Source organism: Myotis nattereri, assembly GCF_964212035.1.
Source record: "Myotis nattereri genome assembly, chromosome: 2".
NCBI classification, from domain to species: domain Eukaryota; kingdom Metazoa; phylum Chordata; class Mammalia; order Chiroptera; family Vespertilionidae; genus Myotis; species Myotis nattereri.
Genome location: NC_138076.1, coordinates 159,579,740 through 159,594,911, shown reverse-complemented (window position 1 = coordinate 159,594,911; position 15,172 = coordinate 159,579,740). Strand labels below are relative to the sequence as shown.

General features: G+C 41.2%; 1 protein-coding gene across 3 annotated transcripts in view; it reads right to left on the bottom strand.

The window, feature by feature from the left end:
• The window catches only part of R3HDM2 (R3H domain containing 2), a 175,931-nt gene that overhangs the window by 61,745 nt on the left and 99,014 nt on the right, over positions 1–15,172 (bottom strand). The window lies entirely within an intron of this gene.

Below are 15,172 nucleotides of genomic sequence, written 5' to 3'. Positions count from 1 at the left end.
TCATAGTAATGCCACTATGTAGAAAACCTCACAGACTCTTTTTAGAGAGAGTGGAAGTGAGGGAGAAGAGAGAAAAACATTGATGTGACAGAGACACATCGATTGGTTGGAGCCTGGGATCCAACCTGCAACCCAGAGACATGCCCTTGACCAGGAATTGAACCTGTGACCCTTTGGTGTATAAGCCACCACTCTAATCGCTAAGCCATGCCAGCCAGGGCAACATCACAGAATTTTAGGAATGGAAAGCATCTTAAAAGTTCACACTGTCTTTTCCCATGCCCTGGCAAAATTGCTTCCAACTCAACCCAGACAAGACATTCTGGAAAGAAAAAAAAAATCACAATTTACTTACTGTTAATGGCATTTCAGGATGCCTTCTATTGCTAACTTAAATGCCATGCAGCTAAGTCTATATTGCCCTACTGAGATGACTTTAGAGGTCAATGCCACCTGAGACTGACCTGAGAGGTCAATGCCATTGAGGAGGAATATAGGGGGCAACCTGGGGGAGGGGGGGGTCGCAATCTGAATCTGTGCCAGTGATCGGTGTCCTAGAGCACATTCGCATCAGCCTATAATTAAGTCACTGCCCTTCCTTAGGCCTGGGTGCTCCCAGTTTGCAGGGGCCCCAGGCAGGGAATTTGGCAGCTTGGCTGGAAGAGGGGGTTGCTGGCACCACCCAGGCCAGGCATTTAGATACAATCTAACTTCCCCATTCTAACTGACTCAGGAGAGGCTGTGAAAGCCTGCCACAAAAGCTGAGTAGTTAGGAAACAAATATATTTAGGAATATATAGGGGATGATCTCATTGTATTAGCTGTTTAGGCTTTGGATCTTCGAATCCCCTGGGCCAGCAGCGCTGCTTTAAATAAAGGGTCTTTCCTGAATCTCTGGGTACTTGTGTCTTTTCTGGTTGCCTGGTAAATTCTGCAATACCATCACCTGTCAGGTGAAGAGGACACCTAAGCCAACAATTTAGTATTAAAAGAATCTTTCAAAACCTAAAATTGAATGTGAGACTGGCCAGAGAAATGAGATAGGAATAATCTAATTTCACATGAAGAAATTGGAAATCTTTAGGATCATTATTCCAGTCTGTGCTACTTGTTATGGCAGCCATAAGAAACTAATACAAGTAGTACTATGAAGTATCTTTAAAGGAAGTGGACAGACTTTCTTTACTTATCCTTAATTCATGCTGGCTTGATTGTAGAAGTTAAGGCTGGTGCTTCAGCAGCCTTTTGGGACTGTGAGATGATACTGGATTGAAAACTACAGACAGGCAACAGATGAAGAAACCTGGGTCCTTGACTAGACCAGCCTCTGACTGGACTAACTACCTCTGAATTTTCTGAATGTGAGAGAAAAATAAACTTCTTCCTGTTTAAGATACTATTTAGGTTTTGCTGTACATATATATTAAAAGCATACACATATACTCTAATAATAATGGTAAAAGTAATAATAATCATTCTTCAATTACTATAAGCAAGGAATCCTGCAGCATCACCCTGGAGTTTATATGTACTTATGAGGAAAGAGGTAAAATAAGGGAAATTAGCATTTTTATGGAGGATATAAGATCATTACCCTAGGGCTCTAATGCTACCTCTGCTGCAAGGAAAAGCCTGAGCATCATTACTGGTGAGTTAGGGGCAGCAATCATCAAAATAAAGAACATTCAGAACAAAAACAGATACAGAGGCAGAGCAGCCTCGAACAGACTGTCAAACTACAGCAGGAAGGCCGGGGAGGGTGGGAGGGTGGGAGGGGGGTGGGTAAGAGATCAACCAAAGGACTTGTATGCATGCATATAAGCATAACCAATGGACATAAGACACTGGGGGGTAGGGGAGGCCAGGGGATTGTCAAGGGCGGGGGGAAAAAAAGGAGACAAATGTAATACTCTTTGTAATACTTTAAGCAATAAAAAAAAAAAATAAATAAAATAAAGAACATTCAATCTCCAGAGTATAAGTAGCAAGCATGCCCTAGCTGGTTTGGCTCAGCGGACAGAGCGTCAGCCTGCAGACTGAAGGGTCCCAGGTTCAATTCCGGTCAAGGGCAAATGCCCGGGTAGTGGGCTTGATCCTCAGTGTGGGGCGTGCAAGAGTCAGCCGATCAATGATTCTCTCTCATCATTGATGCTTCTATCTCACTTTCCTCCCGTTCTTTCTGAGATCAATAAAAATGTATTTTAAAAAAATCACTCTATTGTATGTGCAGAACTACATTTTATGAGTAGATATTATCATGTAAACTGAGTATCTAAATGATTAGGTAGCAAATCCTATCGACTCTAATTTCAAAATATATCCAAAATTTAATGACTTCCTACACTTTCACTGCTACCACCCTGGTCCAAGCTGCCAACTTTCTTGGCTGAATGATTGAAATAGCCTATCTGGTATCCTGCTTCCACTCTTGATACCCCACAGTATTTCCTAAACATAGTAGCCAGAGTAATTGTTTAAAAACATTTTCAGACCATATTATGCCTTCCCTCAACAAGCTCCAATGGCTCAGAGCAAAATCCCAAGTCCTTAAAATGACAAACAAGACCTTACAATGACCACTAGTTTTCCCTCAGACCTCATCTCTTACTACCTCCTACCTCCCCTCTGCCCCAACACACACTTATGCAGTTCATCACACAGGCTCCTCCTCCCTGTATCCTAAACACACTTTAGGGTGATTGCTTTTTACGGTTCCTTCCTTATGCTTGAAATGATTTCTCAGATAACAACATGGCTTGCTTACTCAGTTTCCTCAGATCTGTATTCAAATGCCATCTCAATGAGCCTTTCTCTGGTCACAATAAGTAAAATTACAAAACCTCAAATACTTCCTATCCTACTTCCTTAGGCCTCCCCACAGTTAATCAGATGCTAAACAGACTATTTGCTTCTCTTTTCTTAATAGATGAATCTGAAGTTTGTTTATTTGTCTGTTTTTCTGTGAGACAGAAGGCGATGGCATAATGAAAAGCTGACTCATAAAGACTCCAATAGCTCAAAAGAGGGGAACAAACTTATGGACCTCTTGAGTCTCTTTCAATCAAGAGACTTTATTTACAGATTTAACTTAAATCTGTAAATAGCCATTAAATCTGTAAATAGCCAAGCCTGGGAGCATTGGAGGGGAAGAGAACAAGACCCACCATAATTTCTCAAGTATCCCTAATCTATACTAATAGTCTATACTAATAAAAGGGCAATATCTTTAATTAGACTGGACATCTTCTGGACAACCTTCTGGACGTCCTTCTGACAAAGCCATGGTGGTGGGGCCAAGGCAGAGGGGGTTAGGGGTGATCAGGCCAGCAGGGGAGAGCAGTTAGTGGGGTCAGGCAGGCAGGGGAAAGCAGTTAGGGGGATCAGGCCAGCAGGCAGGTGAGCAGTTAGGAGCCAGCAGTCCCGGATTGTGAGAGGGATGTCCAAATTGGAAAGGGTGCAGGCCGGATGAGGCCCCCCACCCCCCCATACACGAATTTCGTGCACTTGGCCTCTAGTGTAAAACATAAGAAGAGAAACATAATACTCTTGACTTCTTTAGTTTACAAGATCTAGAGGGGATTTTTTTTTTTTTTGTATGAGTGAACCATTCCCAGTCTCTAAAGCAATAAGATACATGCTATGATCATAGGTACAGACCTATGTCAAAAAGAAGAACAAGCTAGGGAAGTGACGATGGAAAACATGGAAGCTACTCCCAGCTAATCCAACTCCAGACCTTGGTATATAAATGTAACATCAACAGGATCTACCATACTGGAGTGGAAGAGGAAGAAGGAAAAACAAGTTAAGAAAAAGCTGCCAACTCCTGACTCAGCTTTAGAGCTACCAAAATAAGCAAGGAGGCTTCAGATATAAAGATAAATCTCTTCTGGTCTAGAAGGCCAGAATCTGACTTAGACTTGGCATAAGTCCAACTGACTGCAGCAGCAGCAGCAGCTTGATTCACAAATAGGTGATAGACATTTCCTATCACATCTTCTCCCAAATAAATCATATTAAGAAGATAATGGATCATTACAGTGTTTATAGTAAATGGCAAATTCTGAAAGAAAAGAGAAGAACACCATATACCATTCTTGAAACTTTATTTCACTGCTCTTTATACAATTATGGTATTAATATCATATATCACTGAGTAAGTAATTCTGCAAGATTAAATGATGATGTGTTTATGTTCTATTGTTCTATCTGCTCATTGGCCACCAGGTCAGCCAATCTGATCCAGGACTCCATGGCAACAGGCTTTATCACTAAGAGCTATAAGCTGGGATTCTCCTAACTTTTTTTTTTTTTTTTTAATAAAGCATTTTCCACAGAAACTGTTGCAAATACTGTCAAAGAATAGTCTCTACAGACAAATAAGAAATACTGGCATTCTGATATACTAAAAATGACTAGTGGGGGAAAAGTCAATAGCAATGACAATGAATCTATACAAATAACAAGGGATCTTTGAAACTCTGGAGATATTGCCTTTTTAAATTTCAGTAGAGAAATTCAGAAATCCTTGAACTGTGAAAAACCAACACCAGCACAAACTGAGGGATTAATATAAAGGGAGTGCTGCTTAGCTAAACTCACAGTATTGAAGCTTCCTATGCTATAATACACAGAGAGCTAAAAGTTTTAATTTAAGACTGCTAAACTTTGTAAGTTTTCCTAACTTTTTAAAAAATATATTTTATTGATTTTTTACAGAGAGGAAGGGAGAGGGATAGTTAGAAACATCGATGAGAGAGAAACATCGATCAGCCGCCTCCTGCACATTTCCCACTGGGGACGTGCCCGCAACCAAGGCACATGCCCTTGACTGGAATCAAACCTGGGACCTTTCAGTCCGCAGGCCGATGCTCTATCCACTGAGCCAAACCAGTCAGGGCTCTTTTCTTTCTTTCTTTCTTTTCCTTTTTTTCTCTTTTTTCTAATTATATCTTTATTGTTCAGATTATTACATTTGTCCCTCTTTTTTCCCCCCCATAACTCCCCTCTACCCAGTTCCCACCCCACCCTCCTCCCTCACTCCCCATCCACTGTCCTTATCCATAGGTGCACGATTTTTGTCCAGTCTCTTCCCGCATCCCCCTCACCCCTTTCCCCCCCAAGAATAGCCAGTCTACTCCCTTTCTATGCCCCTGATTCTATTATAATCACCAATTCATTCTGTTCATCAGATTATTCACTTGATTTTCAGGTTCACTTGCTGATAGATGTGTATTTGTTGTTCATAATTTGTATCTTTACCTTTTTCTTCTTCTTCCTCTTCTTACAGGATACCTTTTAGCATTTCATATAATACAGATTTGGCGGTGATGAATTCCTTTAGCTTTTTCTTATCTGTGAAGCTCTTTATCTGACCTTCAATTCTGAATGATAGCTTTGCTGGATAAAGTAATCTTGGTTGTAGGTTCTTGCTATTCATCACTTTGAATATTTCTTGCCATTCTCTTCTGGCCTGCATGGTTTCTGTTGAGAAATCAGCTGACAGTCGTATGGGTATTCCCTTGTAGGTAATTGACTTTTTTTCTCTTGCTGCTTTTAAGATTCTCTCTTTGTCTTTTGCTCTTGGCATTTCAATTATGATGGGTCTTGGTGTGGTCTTCTTTGGATTCCTTTTGTTTGGGGTTCTCTGCACATCCTGGACTTGTAAGTCTATTTCTTTCACCAGTTAGGGGAAGTTTTCTGTCATTATTTCTTCAAATAGGTTTTCAATATCTTGCTCTCTGTCTTCTTCTGGCACCCCTATAATTCGGATGTTGGTACACTTGAAGCTGTCCCAGAGGCTCCTTACACTATCTTCGTATTTTTGGATTCTTTTTTCATTTTGCTTTTCTGGTTAGGTGTTTTTTGCTTCTTCATATTTCAAATTGTTGACTTGATTCTTGCGATCCTCTAGTCTGCTGTTGGGAGTCTGTATAATATTCTTTATTTCAGTCAGTGTATGCTTAATTTCTAGTTGGTCCTTTATCACGACCTCGAGGGTCTCATTAGATTTCTTGTAGATCTCATTAAGTTTATTGGCAGTTTCTAGAAAATTCTTGCAAAACCTTAAAAGTGTGGTTTTGAACTCTATATCCAGTAGTTTGCTTTCCTCCATTTCTGTCATTTGTGTCCTTTTTCTTTGTCTCCGCATTTTTTATGCTTCCCTGTGTTGATAACGTGGTTTTCTGTGCTGAGTGTCCTCTAGGGTCCAGTGGTTCAGCCTCCCCAATTACCTGAGGAGGACACTCTTGGTACACCCCCTTGTGGGCTTTGTGCACAGTCTTGTTGTAGTTATCACTGGGAGGAATTGACCTCCAGGCCAACTGGCTGTGAGAATCAGCTGTGTCTGCAGTGGGAGAACTTCTGTGCTGGAGAAACCCCTCTGGGGCAAGACTTGCTTCAATTGGGCTTTGGTGCTCACTGAGTCTGCTTCGAGTGTGTCCTTTATGTTTCCACGGAGCTGAAAACTGGATGGTCCCACTCTGACCTCTGGGTTTCTTGGCTCCTGGATCTCTAGGGAGGTGCTAATCTAGCCTTTGCCTGAGGCTATTCAGCAAAAGCTTCCCTGCAGGGCTTGGGTGGGGCGGGTCCCACGGGATCAACAGGGCAGGGCTAGCAGTTATGGCTGCTCTCAGTCTTGCCCTCAGAGGCTCTGCTTCTCAGTGTCCCGGTAATCGCTGAAAGCCCCTCAGAGAGAAAGCTGCCCCCGAGTTCTGACCGATGCCAGACAGTCCTGCTTTTCCCGTATGAGTCTGGGTCCCTAGAGACTCTCCGGAACTGGAGCACAGAGCCTAAGACTCCCTCCCGATTGAAAACGACAACCATGCCCTCAGCCGCCAGCCGGCTCTGCATGCACCTCCACACCTTAGTATTTTACTTCCGTACTGCGCCTCCTCTGAGTCTTGGTATGCTTCTCTCTTTCCTTCTGATTGTAAAATTTCCACTCAGCCAGCCTTCCTGTGGTTCTGGATGATGTCCATTCCGTCTTTTAGTTGTATTTTTGAAGTGGTTGTTCGAGGCAGCAAACTCCGGTGTTTACCTATGTTGCCATCTTGGTTTTCCCTCTTTTCTTTCTTTTTTAAAAAAAATATATTTTATTGATTTTTTTACAGAGAGGGAGAGGTATAGAGAGTTAGAAACATTGATGAGAGAGAAACATCAATCAGCTGCCTCCTGCACACCTCCTACTGGGGATGTGCCCGCAACAAAGGTACATGCCCTTGACCGGAATCGAACCTGGGACCTCTCAGTCCGCAGGCCGATGCTCTATCCACTGAGCCAAACCAGTCAGGGCGCTTTTTTCTTTATTAAAAATATATTTTTATTGATTTCAGCGAGGAAAGGAGAGGGAGAGAGAGATAGAAACATCAATGATGAGAGAATCATTGGTCAGCTGCCTCCTGTAAGGCCCCTACTGGGGATTGAGCCCACAACCCGGGCATGTGCCCTTGACGAGAATTCAATCTGGGACCCTTCAGTCCACGGACCAATGCTCTCTCCACTAAGCCAAACCAGTTAGGGCTCCCTAACTTTGTTTTAAATATTAAAATTAGCATTAAAACAGGTATCTGGCTCTTATACTCCATATTCTCAAATCACAACCAGCTCATACAGTCCTGGGAATTCTATGTCTATCCTCTTCTCTATCCTCTCCTGCCAACCCTGCCCCACTATACTTAGAGGAACCATGTCCAAATGAGGAAATGATACATTTGCTTTTCACATACCATATGCCCCCATTCGTTCTCCCTCAGCTACAGACCTCCTTAAAGAAAAGAGGAAACAGATAATTACAAAATAGATGAGGAGACTACACAAAAAAACCTGACCATTCTCCCCAATGGTGCTCATTAACAGTATAAAATCCACCTGACTTATAAAGTATTCTGCTTTCCTAGCATGCTTTTCACAATAATTGATGTAATATATCTGGATGCAACAAGCAACTTTGATCCCTACCTTCTAGTCTATGGTGGTAAGTGAATGCTGAGAAGCAGAATCTGATGTAAGGATTAAAATTAGCTTAGAAACTATATATTTTCATCTGGTTTATACCGTTGTGTTTTGTTTTAATCATTTTTAGGTATACAGTTCAGTGACACCAAGTACATTCACATTATTGTGCATTATAGAAAATGGTCTCAGATAGGAAGGACTATAGTGGCCCCAGCTGGATCAGTTGGTTGGAGAATTGTCTGGATACACCAAGGTTGTGGGTTCAATCCCCAGTCAGGGCACATACATGCAACCAATGAGTACATAAATAAGTGGAACCACAAATCAATGTTTCTCTCTCTCTCTCTCTCTCTCTCTCTCAATTCAATAAATAAAAATTTAAAGAGACTATAGTAATTTTTTCTATGACTATGTACTACATCATGTACTTATTATACAAGACACATTAAGAATTATAGTGAACTAGAGGCCCAGTGCATGAAATTCACTGCAGGTGTCCCTCAGCCCAGCCTGCACCCTCTCCAATCTGGGACCCCTCAGGGGATGTCCGACTGCCAATTTAGGCCCGATCCCCAGGGCATCACTCTCACAATCCAGAACTTCTGGCTCCCAACCGCTTGCCTGCCTGGCTTCCTGATTGCCCCTAACCGCTTCTGCCTGCCAGCCTGATCACACCCTAACCACTCCCCTGCTAGCCTGACTGACTCCTAACTGTTCCCCTGCCAGCCTGATCACCCCTAACTACCCTCCCCTGCAGGCCTGGTTGCCCCCAACTGCCCTCCCTTGCCAGCCCAGTCACCCCTAACTGCCCTCCCCTGTCGGCCATCTTGTGGCAGCCATCTTGTGATGACCTGGGGGCGGCCATCTTATGCAAGGGCATGATGGTCAATTTGCATATTACCTCTTTATTATATAGGATATGAATAAAGAGTCAATGTTAAGAATATCTGACACTACTGCCCAGTAAAAACAGCTATCACATGTTCATTTTCAGCATGTTTTTCACATGCTGAATATAGTTTCTTACATGCACATTTCTGTTTCCAAATACAACTAAAATAGATGGAAGTCTATATCTTTTGTCAGCACTCGGTTCCAGAGGACCCAATCTATAAGGGCAGACAAACATGAGAAGCAACAAAGTACCAGAAATACCTAGAACAGTGAAAAAAACTTTTTCCATTACAGTGTTTCAAATTTTCCAAGAATTCTTAAGGAGACAACCCAAAAAGGAGGGTAAAAACAACTTGTAATGGGAGCCATAAATTATATCAAAGCTAAAAAACAAAGTCATTGCAAAGGAGATCACTACTAGGCCTCTCTCTACATCAGTTTCCTCTATACCTTCATAAAAGAAAAACAAAACATTTCACTCTAGTCCTTTTTCTTTTTTAAAAAGATCCTGTTGCCAGTATTGTATGCATAGAAGGACAGCATATTTATTGATCTCAAGACAAGAAGCTGAATGAATAGGATATTTTCTCAGTGATATAACCTCCCAATATAGAAAGCGTCAGGCTCTGGTCACAGGAGGCTATCTTCCTCAAATAACTAACAGCAGCAGCAGCTATCACTTATTGAGCATTTACTGTGTTCTAAATACCATGCTCAGGGATTATATAAATCATCATATATATTTTCACCATAACACATTCTGAAAATTTATTTTCAGATACTAACAGTAAGGATTTAAATTTTTTTAACTCTTTTTTTTATGGTTAGAAAAGTACTATAGGCTTCTTTATACTTATAGAAAACATACACACATATAAGAAAAATCATCCATAATCCGTAACTCAGAAATAACTGCTATTAATATTAGCAATGCTTTGAAATATATTTTTCTAAACTTTGTTTCCTTATTAGTATGAAATTTGTTTGTATCCATATTGGATATGCTTCCACATCCAATAATGTTAATGCCCTTTATATTTTTTTTCTTTTTTTTTTCTTTTACAAATGTGTCCTCATCCCCCCCATTAACCCCCAACCTCCCCCCCACACACAAACTCATGCTCCCATCCCCCCGTTGTCCATGTCCATTGGTTTGGCTTATATACATGTATACAAGTCCTTCAGTTGATCTCTTCCCCTTACCCCTGCCCTCCCCTACTTTCCTTCTGGGGATTGATAGCCTGATCGCTGTTTCTCAGTCTTTGGGTCTGTCCCTTTTCATCAGTCTATGTTGTTCTCTATAATCCACAAATGAGTGAGATCATGTGGTATTTATCTTTCTCTGACTGGCTTATTTCACTTAGCATAATGCTCTCCAGTTCCATCCATGCTGTTGCAAAAGGCAAGAGTTCCTTTTTTTTTACCGCAGCATAGTATTCCATTGTGTATATGTACCACAGTTTTCTAATCCACTCATCTGCTGATGGGTAATGCCCTTTATATTATATAGAATACTAGAGGACCGGTACACAACATTTATGCACTGGGGGGTGGGAGGGGCCTTCAGCCTCACCTGCGCCCTCTCGCAGTCTGGGACCCCTCAGGGGATGTCTGCCTAAGTCGGCAGGCGGACATCCCCCAGGGGTCCTTAGCGTTGCCTCGGAGGCAGGAGAGGCTCCCGCCACTGCTGCTGCACTTGCCAGCCGTGAGCCTGGTTTCTGGCTGAGCGGCGCTGCCCCTGTGGGTGCGCACTGACCACCAGGGGCAGCTCCTGCATTGAGCCTTCTGGTGGTCAGTGCACATCATAGTGACCGGTTATTCCACCATTCGGTCGATTTGCATATTAGGGTTTTATTATATAGGATTTTTATACAATGCTTTTTACTACTACTAAAATTGTGACCATTTCTTCATTATTACTTTTTAACAAGTTCATTTTAGCCCTGGCCATGTGGCTTAGTGGTTCAAGCATCAGCCCACACACCAAAGGGTCTTGGGTTCAATTCCTGGTCAAGGGCATATACCTCGGTTGCAGGCTTGATCCTCGCCTGCAGGGTACAAACAAAAAATAATTTAATTGCCCTAGCCTGTTTGGCTCACTGGATAGAGCGTCGGCCTGTGGACTGAAGGACTGAAGGGTCCCAGGTTCGATTCCGGTTAAGGGCATGTACCTTGGTTGCGGGCACATCCCCAGTAGGGAGTGTGCAGGAAGCAGCTGAATCGATGTTTCTCTCTCATCGATGTTTCTAACTCTCTATCCCTCTCATTCTCCCTTCCTCTCTGTAAAAAATCAATAAAATATATTTAAAAAAATAATAATTTAACTATTTCCCTATTATTGAATATTTGAAAATGTTAATATTTATAATAAAATAATACTGTGATGAGTTTCTTTGTATCTAGATCTTCATTTACATTTCTCATCAGCTCCCTAGGATGAATACATTCAGGAGTTAATACATTTTGGAAATAAAAAAATTCCCCCTTAATTCACTTCAGTTAACAGAAGCAAGGGCAGTCACACTAGATATCTAATTATAGTGTTTCTTACCTACTCCCCCAGCAACATACTGGAGTGGACAGATTATTATGATCACCTGACGTTTGTAGGCAAGTTAGCTATAATTTCATGCTAAAGTTGCTAGAGGGCTAGACCATTATAAATAGGGAAGCAGGTTGTTTACCACGACAGAAGTGACTTTTTTTCTGAAGATTTGGGTAAACAACGCAATTTAACAGCCTTTGAATGTGGGATATACACAAACACAAACACACACACACACACACACACACACACACACACACTGAGTGGCCAGATTATTATGACCACCCCATCAGTACTTCGTTGGGCCACCTTTTGCCTTCAATACTGCAGTGATTATTCTTGGCATTGACTCCACAAGATGTTGAAAGGTGATGCGAGGAATCTGACACCATGCCTGATGAATAGCACTGTCCAGTTCTGTGAGATTTGATGGTTGTGGAACCAGCTGCCTGATGGCTCTTTTAACTTCGTCCCACAAATGCTCAATGGGATTGAGATCTGGTGATTGTGGGGGCCACCTAAGCAGGGTAAAGTCTCCCTCATGTTCTTGAAACCACTCCTGCACAATACGAGCACCGTGGCATGGCTTATTGTCTTGTTGGAAAAAGCCATCTCGATTGGGATACGCCAACATGATAGGATGAACTTGATCAGCAACGATACTTAGGCATGTTGTGCTATTCAGACGTTGTTCCACATGAATTAAAGGGCCCAAATCATGTCAGGAAAACATGCCCCAAACCATAACACTGCCCCCACCAGCTTGACGGGTTGTACTCATGTATGTGGGGTGCATGCTTTCATGCTGTTTCCGCCAAATTCTCACTCTGCCATCTGCATGATGCAACTGGAAACGTGATTCATTGGACCACATGACTTTTTTCCAATGCTTGACTGTCCAATCCTTGTATTCCTGTGCGAATTTGAGACGTTTTATCTTGGTAACTGCAGACAGCAAAGGTGTTCGAACAGGCCTTCAGTTTCCATATCCCATATGATGCAGTGTACAGTTAATTTGCCTACAAATGCCAGGTGGTCATAATAATCTGGCCACTCAGTGTATGATGTCCACTTAGCATATCCCATGGCATTGCCTGGACTTTAAGGACATTCACCCAGACAAGTGCTCTTTACTTTTTATTTTTTTTCAGCTCATGCCCCTTTTTAGTAATATTGACTTTCCCCACATATCCCACTAGAGAAGATATGTACCCCATGCTCCTTAAGCCTTACTGGCCTAAGAAAATTAATAGGGAGGAAAGGATAAAAAGTTATACAGGTAGATATTCTTTTTGCAATTAATGTTAGACACCTTAATAGCTCTTGTTAGTGTACCTTGGTAGTTTAGAGAGCAATCCAAAAGGTGAAGCTTCAAAAACCACACAAGAAGAACACTCTCTAAGTCTTCAATATGAAATTAAAAAGAAGGTAAAAGGTCCTAGCCAATTTGGCTCAGTGGACAGTGTCAGCCTACGGACTGAAGGGTCCCAGGTTCAATCTCAGTCAAGGGCACGTACCTTGGTTACAGGCAACCAATTGATGTGTCTCTTTCACATCGGTATTTCTCTCTCTCTGTCTCTTCTCCTCCTCCCACTTTGTCTAAAAATCAATGAAAAAAACTATCCTCGGGTGAGGATTAACAGTAACAAAAAAAGAAGGTAAAAGGGCATGGAGATGCTGGCCATTTTAGTATTTGTGATTTGACATTTGGTCCATTTAAGATCCTAGATTTTTTTAAAGCTACAATTTAAAGACGTTTTGAACCCAGCCAGCACAGCTCAGTGGTTGGATGTCAACCTATGAACCAAGAGATCACTGTCCAGGCACATGCATGGGTTGTGGGTTTGATCCCCAATGTGGGACGTGCAGGAGGCAGCCGATCGATGATTCTTCTCATCATTGATGTTTCTATCTCTCTCTCTCCCTTCCTCTCTGACAATAAAAATATTTTTTTAAAAAAGTTTTTTAGACATGGTATTTCATATAAATCTTATGCTTTCACAAACATATGGAGGAAGACCACATCAATTTACCCACTCACAAGATACTAAAGATACTAGACATTAAAGATAAGTATCCTAAGATTTTAAAGTAGATCAGAATCAGTGGTAGAAAATAAACAAAACAAAAAATTAAAAAACAACTAACCATCATCTACAGAAGTCAAAAGCTCAAAGAAAGAAAAAAGCTGTTAATCTGAGGGAACATGTTTGCAATTTAGCCTATAAGCATCAAATTAGAAAAGATACTTCCTAAAAGGATCAACAGTGTCAAATTTAAGTTTAAATATTTAGATTATATTTATATTCATTTTAGAAGCTCAATATCCTACATGGCTTGAAAATATCTCCTGGCTTCCTCGAAAATTACAGATGATCTGAAGACATAAATAGCATTACCCTGTTTAATTTCTAAATATCAGTAATAATGGCTAATGCTAAGTGAGCCTTTCAGATTATCAGGAACTATGTTAAAGGCTTTACATGTATTAATTCTTTTAATCTTCAAAACAACCCAGTAGGTGGATGCTATTATCTTCATTTCATATTTTACATATGAAGAAATGGAGGGGTTAAGTAATGTGTCTAAGGTCACAGAATCAGCAATTGGACAAGCTGGGAATTGAACTCAGGCAGCCTAAATCAGAGTCCAAGTACTTAGCTATACTTTTCAAAGAAAGAAGCTTCTAACAGGCTATATAGCAGTGGGAGTGGGTAGGTTAGAAGAGAACATTAGAGAGAAGTACATATAGTAACTTTTAGGCACAGAAATAGTCATTATCAATTTCACCAGAAAGGCCTTCCAACGTAAGTCACATTTTTAATTATCCCAATCAGGGTGATGCTAAATACCTTTTGCAAAAGCAGTTCTGAATCTTTTTCTTCTCCTTAAAAAAAAAGTGGGACAAAAGAAGGATAAAAAGAAAATAAAATCTTTTCCTTGACCTTTTCAAAACCTTGATGGTTAGAAAATAAAGATAAAAAAAGAAGGTATTTTCATTTGAAATAAAGAGACTTAAATAATACAAGTGCTGCCCTAGCCGGTTTGGCTCAGTGGATAGAGCATCAGCCTATAAACTGAAAGGTCCCAGGTTCAATTCCGGTCAAGGGCACATGCCCAGGTTGTGGGCTCCACCCCAGTGGGGGACTTGCAGGAGGCAGCCGATCCATGATGTCTCTCTCATTATGGATGTTTCTATCTCTCTCTCACTCTTCCTTCCTCTCTGAAATCAATAAAAATGTTTTTTAAAAATAATAATAACTGCTAATGACTGAAACATTTAAGAAAGACTTTAGGTCTACTCCACCCATTCCAAAATGAAAGGAAAACCAAGTTAACAAAACCCTCTTCTTTTAATTTCACAGCAGTTTTCTTCCCCCTCAAAGGCTGGCTATTCCAGTCCTCGCTGCAGACAGGGAACTGCTCCCAGTGACGTCAGAGCAGTCTCCCAGCAACGATTAATGAGGGTTGTCCACCACAGGGGTTTCCTGAAAAGCTAGCAAGAAATTATCCACATATTTGCTGCAATATTGAGATGCAAGATGCAGTGGAATTTCTCTTAACCCTTATAGCTCCAGTCTCTGGCAAGTTTCTAAATAGGTTATCCTGGAATGCTCTTGTTTTACCTTAGGATTATCACCACTGCCACTCCCTTCTCTCCAAATAAAATTAGAATTTTGTTAGTTTGAAATATTTATGGCTATAATACATATTCATATAATTGAATGATCATAAAAATAGGACTGCACAAAGTAAGCTGAAAAGCAGACATTACTC